The sequence below is a fragment of the Stenella coeruleoalba genome (assembly GCF_951394435.1).
Source record: "Stenella coeruleoalba genome assembly, chromosome: 1".
NCBI classification, from domain to species: Eukaryota; Metazoa; Chordata; class Mammalia; order Artiodactyla; family Delphinidae; genus Stenella; species Stenella coeruleoalba.
In genome coordinates, this window is record NC_137169.1 from 139493828 (window position 1) to 139503701 (window position 9874).

At 39.7% G+C, this 9874-nt stretch overlaps 1 long non-coding RNA gene across 2 annotated transcripts in view; it reads left to right on the plus strand.

Moving 5' to 3' along the window:
• Positions 1-9874, plus strand: part of LOC307193223 — a 284938-nt gene that overhangs the window by 198428 nt on the left and 76636 nt on the right. The gene's annotated exons all lie outside the window — the stretch shown is intronic.

A 9874-nucleotide genomic window follows, 5' to 3' on the forward strand; every position in this document is an offset into this window, starting at 1 on the left:
TGGAAAACAGGATCTCTTCATAATTTCTGCTCATCGAGCCACAATTTTGTAGATGATAGCTGAACTCTTATTCAGATTTCAAAAACCACTTTGTGGACTTAAGGACCATTGATTCACACAGGGCCCCTGATCGGGGCATCCTCCCCAGGCATCAAGCAGAGAGTGAGTCTGCTGCCGGGTAACCCTCTTCCAGAGGCCACACCGACAGCCCGAAGATCTAGTTAAGCACAGGTCCGAACGGCAGCGGAGCTAACGGTTCACCTCTTATTCCGGTGTTAAACTTGGGATTTACCATCCTGCAGAATGATTTCATAGACACCTCTGAGTCAATCCTTTCTTTCTAAATCAGAATAACACAGTTACCAGCAGGCTTGACACCAGGGAAACGTTTGTAAAATGCCAGCTGGCCTGAGAGATTACACTCACTGGAGGGAATGTAAGTTAATGCTTTCTTGTCACCTCTGGCAGACATTTTCCTTACAGATTTCTTAACCTCGTGGTTAAGAAAACTGGCCGGAGGCAGTCCTGTGTGAAATATGGACAGTCATTTCTCCTGCATTTGCTTGAAAAAGTATTTTCCTTTAAGTAAAACTGGGCAAACAGCTATTCTGATTTTGGCATTCTCAAAAGTTTGAAGCAATTTTAAACATCCCTAACTTTTGCATATAGCCTTTGGGCCTGTAGACTTTCTTTGTTTCATTTATTCATCTATTTACTCAGTCAAATTTCAAATATGGACCTGCGGTATAACTAGTGGTGGATATATAGCTTTGTACTGAGGAGCTTCAAATAAAAATAGGGAGCTAAGATAGATATAGAGAAAATGTTGGGAGAATGATTAAAAAGTGATTCCTACCTAAAGAAAGTTTAAAATATTAGTTAAAAATATCCCCTGCCAGGATAGGTATCAAGTGCTTAGAAAAGGTGCCTAAAAATGTCATAAGGGTAAGACTGATGGAAAGAGATGAAATTTAACCTGATTCTAAATGGACACAGATGACTGGGGAATCTTTTTAGCCAGACAAAAGGAAGGCCATAAGCAAAGGAATGGGAGTGGGAAAAACTGGTATGTGAACATTTGAAAGAAGGAAGATTCATTTGATTAAGAGATAAGCAAGAAGAGGGCTTGCCTGGTGGTGCAGTGGTTAAGAATCTGCCTGCCAATGCAGGGGACACGGGTTTGAGCCCTGATCCGGGAAGATCCCACATGCCGTGGAGCAACTAAGCCCGTGCGCCACAACTACTGAGCCTGCACTCTAGACCCCGTGAGCCACAACTACTGAGCCCATGTGCCGCAACTACTGAGCCTGCGCTCTAGAGCCTGCGAGCCACAACATGCCACAACTACTGAAGCCTGCACACCTAGAGCCTGTGCTCCGCAACAAGAGAAGCCACCACAATGAGAAGCCCGCGCACCACAACAAACCCCCAATGCAGCCAAAAATAAAACACTTGAAATAAATAAATTAAAAAAAAGAGAAAGATAAGCAAGAAGAGATTCCTGAAGAGAATCAAGAAAGTATCATTGGAGAGATCTGTGTAACTGGGTATCTTGATATTATCCCCCTTTTGTGACCAACGCATGTGGTGTCTATAAGGAATTGTAAATGGATTTCAGTACAAGAGTTAACTTTCATGGCCTTTCACTGCCAAGGACTCTGCACCTGGTTTCATCATGAAAGAGCACAGTTATGGATTGATGATGTCTGCCATGGACAGGGAAAGGCAGCACATATAGCATTTATGTTCCATTATATACACTGGCATTTGATTGTATTCAATATAATTCGTTTTTCATTTGAAGTATAGTTGATTTACAGTGATTCTGGTGTACAGCAAAGTGATTCAGTTTTACACACACACACACACACACACACACACATCTATTCTTTTCCCTTATAGGTTTTTATAAGATATTGAGTATAATTCCCTGTGCTATACAGTAGGTCCTTGTTGTTTACATTTTATATACAGTAGTGTGTATCTGTTAATCCCAAATTCCCAATTTATCCCTCCTCTCCTTTCCCCTTTTGTAACCATAATTTTGTTCTCTGTGTCTGTGAGTCTATTTCCATTTTGTAAACAAGTTCATTTGTACCTTTTTTTTTAGGTTCCACATATAAGTGGTATCATGTATTTGTCTCTGTCTGACTTAGTTCACTTAGTATTATAATCTCTAGCTGCATCCATGTTGCTGCAAGTGGCATTTCATTCTTTATTATGACTGAGTAATATTCCATTGTGTGTCTCTCTCTCTATAATATATATACATATATATGTATATATATAATATCTTCTTTATCCATTTGTCTGTCAATGGATATTTAGGTTGCTTCCATGTCTTGGCTATTGTAAATAGTGCTGCTGTGAACATTGGGGTGCATGTGTCTTTTCAAATTAGAGTTTTCTCTGATATATGTCCAGGAGTGGGATTGCTGGGTCGTATGGTAATTCTATTTTTAGTTTTTGAAGGAACCTCCATACTGTTCTCCATAGTGGCTGCACCAATTTACATTCCCACCAACAGTGTAGGAGGGTTTCCTTTTCTCCACATCCCAATACAGTGTTTTAGACATAGTGTGTTTTTTCCCTCCAACTTAAAAAAAAAAACCAAACATATGTAAGTAGGGCTGGTATTTACCAACATGCACTATTACACTATAACGATATTTATAGCTGGCATCCATTCAGATCAGAGGGGTATCTACTCTCATTGTCCAGTGCCTGTGCCAGTCTTATTATGAAATATTTAAATATAATTTCTGAATATTTGTTGGATTTCTCCAAAAAGATTACAAGTCCCTTGGGGCTGGTGAGTACACTATGAAATTCTTATGAATCTTCACAGTACCCAGCTCAGTGATAAGCATATGGTAGATGCTTAATTAGATAGTAGGAAGTAGACACAGTCTGCCTTGGCAGAATATGACTGTCATTGGTCTCATTTCGCTCTGTAATGAGTAGTTTACCTAGCCTAATGACCTGTGAGGTACTCTGGTTATTTTCACCGCTGCAAAAGTCAGATTAAAGAATAGACCCAGAGAGCTTCCCTGGTGGCGCACTGGTTGAGAGTCCGCCTGCCGATGCAGGGGACACGGGTTCATGCCCGGGTCCGGGAGGATCCCACATGCCGCAGGGCCACTGGGCCCGTGAATCATGGCCGCTGAGCCTGCACGTCCGGAGCCTGTGCTCCGCAACGGGAGAGGCCACAATAGTGAGAGGCCCGCATACCGCAAAAAAAACCCCAAAAACCCAAAAAACAAAAAGAATAGACCCAGAAATGGTCACAGCCCAACCCTGTGCTATTCATCAACGAAAGAGCGGACACAAGGCCAGTGCCCAGTGTGAAGATGCACCCAAACCCTGTCCTGGTCCCACCTACTGTCAACGTGGTTTGAAAGTGGAGAGCAATTAGATTCTCAGGTGTGTTAGAATATTACTGCCCATCACCCACAAGCTAGACTGAGTTATCGTCTTTGACAGATTCACAAAGGGCTTCAATTAACTCAGACTGAGATTTCCTAAGAGTTCTTCCTTTGATTAGTTTACTGTTTTCCATTAAAACAGATGCCTTTCTGTTTTCCTTTTACTCAAGTACCGTTTTCCTTTTTAAAAAAATTCAAAACCAACCAAACCATACTTTTCCCATTCTAGAACTACAGGGTAATTCTTGAAATCATTCTATTTCTTCTGGATGTTTGTGTCTTTAGAATATTTTTGAGATGATTAGACCCCCCTCTGTGGTCATTATTTAGCAAACTCTCCATTATTCCTTGCCTATATTTTTCTTAACGTCAGTCCCTTCAGCCTTTAATCATTTGTCTCAAATTTTTCTGAACCTGTTCCAATTCTTCCAACTGTATGTGGAGTTAAGGTCACTACACTGAACCCCAGTTCTTTAAAAGAAAAAAAATCACTTTCTTTTTCATTGTTCTGGGAAATCATGCATAATCTGTTGTCCAAGGTCATGCTGTCAAGTTAGTGTTATCCTGTATCTATGATTAGGAGCCTGACATGTCACGAGACATGTACCAGGAGATGTTGTGAAATGTTACTTATATGGACCATGCAGAATTTGACTTTGTGGTTATTGAGACTTGGGGTGGGCAAGTATGCCTCTGCATTATTATGATACTTTTATCAAGTAAATTAACAGCAGAAAGAAGTTAAAGGGAAAATAAAGTACTTAAGGAAAATAAAAGATTTCAAAACTTGATACAATACACACACTGTTTGCATTTAAATGCTGGCTTGAATATTAATTCTTTTAGGTAAAATTTTATTCAGTGTTAACTTAAATTGTAATTTACCTATAAGCAATAACATTGCATGTCCTTAAGTATTAGCTAATCTGGACTTGCTGCTGGTTTAGGGGTGATTTTTTTCCCCATTAGTATGCATTCTCGAAGTTGTCATCTAATCTTTATAACTGAGAAGGGCCAACAGAGGTATTGATACCTTTCTGTGAAGTTCTCAGGAAAACTTCATGAGAAATCCCCAGCACAGAGCAGGCACTCAGAAACATCAACTCCTTTTCCCGAATAACCACTTCTTTTTATAAATCTGGATACAAAATCCAGAGCAGTTAGGTGAGTGTCTTGAACCAGTAATGGATGGACCAAATTTGAATCCAAGTCTTCTAACTCCTGGTCCAGCACTGCTTCTGCTGTATCCCCTGCTTCTGTGTCCCAGATATAAAAGGCAAGCAAACCACCAGGACTAAAGTGTTGCTCTCTGTTCTCTGCCTTTTTCCCATTGTTTTTTTTTTTTTTTTTAGTTGCTTCCTTCCTATAGAGGAGGGTCTGGAACTCCTGTCTCATAGGCTAGAACAGGGCAGCTGCTGATTCCAAGGGAACCATCTTAGCAGTGACAGCCATGTCCTCCCAAGAACCAACAGCAGAACTCGGTAGCCTGAGAGTGTGACAAGCAGGCAGCTGTAAGATGGGATACAAAGACTGAAGGAAGTGACATCATAATTTATAGATTTGCCATGCTCTCCTCTACTCTGTGACACATAGAAATTGTAAAACAGCTCGAAGAGAAATATCATATGTTATATATTCATTAACATATTTGAAAAGTAAAGTAATATTCAGAATTCTTCTCCAGTCTTATGAGAGTCCCTTGAAGTAATGGGCCTCCTTTATTGCTAGGAATTACTGGGTTAGAATTTGGTAGAGTTAGGCTCAAAAAAAAAAAAAGAAAGAAAGAAAAATGAGGTCAAGTCATTTAGAATACTCCATTGCCACAAGAAGGAACTTTATTAAAGCATTATAAGGTATAATAGTTCCTCTAAAACTATACATTTTTAGATAATTGCACAATCAGAGAAAATTCAGTTGGTCAAGTTATGGTAGTACTTTTCAGTGTTTTATAATACATTTACATTTTAGCCAACATCCTGCAGAAAATTAGTACTATTTGGAAATAACAGAAAGCTTAACTTGTACAAAAAGAGAACGTTTATTATAAGATAAAGGAGTGTCTTATGGGACTGGGGATAAGCCCACAGAAAAGAATTACAACCATGCTCGAATGCACAGGGGTCCTATATTAACCTGGACAGTCTGTTATTTTAGCTCCTGTCTCCTAATACAAAAATCTAAAAACTGGACAATTAACTGTCATTATGATTTTAGACTTGCTTTATCTGAATCTATGATGGCTATTTAATAAACACAGGCTTAAGCACTTCAGCTTTTACTTCTTCCCTCTGTTAAGTATTTAATGATCTGTAAATAAGCACTTGAGAAAACGCTACCTAAAGGGACCCTGTGCTCTTTTACAACATGAAAAAGCTTTGTGTAATGTGAATGATTTGCCCTCTGATTTATATGTTTGCTCATAAGATGTTTAGACCCATGTGGTAAGCATCCTGCCCAATAACGTGAGGCTTGTTCCATGCAAAGAGATGTCACATTCTCCTACAGAAAAGTGCTGCTTTCTCCACCTCCCCAGTAACGGTCCTCTGGTCTTTTTTGGAGAGAACATCTAGCAAGCTTAAACCAGGATCCAGGGCTGTGGGAAACCTAGACATTTTTCTTTACCTCATTCTTTACCTCATTTACATACTGACTTCCTTTGCTGCCCAGACCAATGGCTTCTCCATTCAAGAGACCAGTTATACCAAGTCCAGAAATGAAATCTATTAGTTCTAATTCCAAATTCCTGGGAATTGTCTTAGGGAGAGGGTGGGAGGATGGTGATGTTGAGAACATTTACCAGGAGAAGACAGCTGGGGCAGATGAGCCAGTAGGGTCCACCATAGAAGGCTGGGCTTGGATGTGGGCAAAGGTTTGGAGATGACCTAATCTGGTTCTTCTAGACAGTCTTTCTCAACTGCATACTCATCCTCAGGTATCTTTCTGACAGTGGAGTTTGAGAATCAACTTTTTAAAGTCCTTTCCTGGTGATTCCTATGCACTCTGAAGTTTGGCACTGTTTTAGAATATAGTCTTGAAAAGATTCTGTGAAAAGACAGAATTTCAAATTAAGCATCTCAAGCAAGAGGTCTAAGGCATTTGTCATAGCATTAGTATTACTCCTGGGCCAGCGTCCGTCTCACTGGGTTCTGTATCTCCCAGTTCTGTGAGATCAGTAGCATATACTAGAGCCATGGTAGGTTCCAAAGGCCTTGATGGGCATGGCCAGTGGTTCCTGGAAGATATTCAGTCAGCTGGTAAGAAATTATTGAGTGCAGGTGGTGGTTAAATTCTGTATTTTTACTGTTTATAGGTTCTAGTCGAATGGATTTTTAAAAAACTTATTATTTGGAGTCATAGCAGAAGTTTATTATTAAGGGTATGCCCATCAATGGTTATGAAATTAGGAAGATTGTTTAATATCACTTGTCTTTATTGGGAACTGTTAGCAAAGTAAAAATACAATAACACTTCTGACCTTCTCTCCTCAACCAGAAGAGCGAACAAACAAGGACAATTTATCACTTTATTAGAAACTAGAAAAGAAATGGTACCTAATTTAGAGCACCTACTATTTGCCAGACACTGCTAGGGTGTATTGTGTGCATTATTAATTTAACCCTCATAACTCAATGAGGTAGCTATTATTATTTCTTACTTCAGCAAAAAAGGGTGCAACTTGTGAGATTAGTCTCAAAAAATACAGAAGGCATTAGGGCTGGGCACTGAATCTAGTTTGGAATAATTCCAATGCCTGAGCCTTTTATGTCATATAATGTCAACATAACAGAAGAAGCTATGGGTAAAAATGAACCCTCCTCGTTTCTAGTCAAACCCTGTCATTCTTCAAGGAGCAGCCCCAATCCCACCACTTCATGCAGCCCCTCCCTGGCATTCCTTAGAGTTGTTTTCTTGGCACAAGTCATTTAATACTTATAAACATATTTTTATCATTTTTTTTTCACATTTTAGTATTTCTGAAATTGGGATGGAGGCCTCTTGCCAGGGGTAGAGGACCACAGTTTGCCAGTGCTTTTTTTCTTCTTTCTTAATGATACATAAAATTAAGGTGCCTCTTAAACTTGATGGTATCTTAGACTCAATGAAATGTGGTAGAGGTTGCTTTGATATTTAACGGTCTGGACGTGTCATATTGAGGTTATGTAAAAATAGTATAACCACAGCATAAATAACTACGGCAGAACTAGTGCTCGCAAACATCCACGTGCTTCCCTACTTCCAGCAGCTTCCCTGAAATCCAGCTGGGCCCGTGTGACCAAATCTGGCCAATGGATCCTGAACAGTGACACGTCTCACCCCAGGCCAAGGCAGTTAAGTGCTGGTGTGCTTCTTCTATCTCTCTGTCCCTGCCACAGCAAACTTAGAAGCCAGTAGATATTCAACACTTATTTAACAGACTTACGGTAATATATACTCACGTGATAAGTGGATCATGAAGTCTGCTTCTGCTGAGATTCTACTAAGTGAAGACCCATTACTTTGTATACCTGACATTTTAAGTAGCGGCCCTGGGGTGCGGCCCCTTGTTCCTTTTCCTCGCCACGAACTTCATTATCGGTGCGCTCAGCTAAACGTCTACAGGCAACATTCCTTTATAATAAAAGGGTCTGGGGATGGGGGGAGAAATAACCTTAGAAAGAGGAACACAGGAATAAAGCATTGGATTTCTAGTACCTAAAGTAAAGTTCAAAATGTAAGGCTCTTCCTCCGAACTGGAAATATTTTCAGCCTAGGCCCACTTGCTTCTTGAGAAGTCTTCAGGACTGACGAATCTCTAGAACAAGATAACTCTCCAGTACGCATCCTTTTCAGAACGCAATGCTGAATTCACTTTTTGTATTGTCTCAGGACAATCCTGTTTGTGAATATGCCTCACGGTATCAACCTGGATTTCCTGGATCTGAAAAAAGTGAAGAGAAAGACTCTTTGCTTTTATGTAATCAGATTCTCTGGAATTTAATCCTATATCCTATTTCTGGCTGAGCCAGCCATTCAAAATTAAAATGAACCTTTCATCCATGTGTATCATAAATGGGCATTTATCAGGATTATTTGATTTTGCAATCCATCTGAATACGTAACCTGAATTTGTTTTCTTTCCGTTTCACTATGTAATTACCATGCAACAATAACAAAAGTGACATGTTTGAAGAACAGATAAAATGCTGTAAATTGGCCAGTAATGGCGATATTTCATCTTCTGAAAAACCCATTTATTCTCTCTCTCAACAAATCAAGGCATTGTCAGCCCATCCTCTTTGCGTGGCCAGAGGGGCTCCACCAATTTCTAGATGTAAGTGAGTCCTGGAATGCAGATGAGGGCGACTAACCAAGGCTTTCAGCGCAGGCAGCTGGTTTTTGCTTGCCTCAATTTCTAAATCATCCATAATGGGGCCAAGACCTCCCAAGCACTAAAAAGAGCGAGCTGACATGCTGGACAAACTGTTAATTTTTTCCTGAAGAAGCTGCTATATTGCACATCTGTCACTGCGGCGCGCACACAGCGCACACAATTACTCAGTGAGCGGGGGGGAAAAGAATCTGCTGCTTGTTTCTAGCTGAGTTGTTAAGGGACATAATGGAGAAACACAACGGGACAGGAGTCAGATCACGCGGGTTTCCTGTGTGCTCGCGATTGTTGCCTCGTTTTGGAAGGCTGTCCCATGATATTAAAATAGGGGAAGTAGACAAACGTGTGGAAAGAAATCAGGAGTGATGCAATTAAAGGTGAGGTGTATAAAGATGCGGGAGGGGCAAGAACCAAGCCTTACAGACTCCGGACCACACTGCTGACTGTTGAGAGCCTACAGACACGATGGTCGTTGTTTTACAAATATTGTGGTTTTGTACTTGAAATTTCACAATTTTTAATGTGTGCTGTAAAGTGCTTCACATGCACTTAAACAATTGTTTTGTAAACTCTGTACCTCCTGCCTGCAACGTGGATTATCTATAGTTTCCATAATCAATTATAGCCATCAACAAAGAACTTTAGAATTAGATTAGCCACACAGGTATCTAATGGAACCTTAATTCCACGCCCACCTCTCCAACTCATTTGCTCATCAAAACTATGAAATTCTGGCGTTTGAAGAAATTCACTTCAATAGCGATATAAGAATTTGTATATATAAGTATATATATATGTATATATATACATATTATATATATAAAAATATATGTATTAAGTATATAATGAACTCACATACTACTTAAGTATATAATGAGCTCGCATATTATTTCTCATCCTTTCTGCTTTTATTAAAGAATGCTGCCTTTAGGAAGAAATAAACATTTCCTTGAAATTTAATAGGAAGGTGAAAACAGGTAGAAAATAGGTTTGATTGTTCTTTTTGCTTGGGATGCTATCATAATACAGTCTTGTCTTTACCATCTTAGAGCTGAAACATCAAGTATTATACACAGATTTA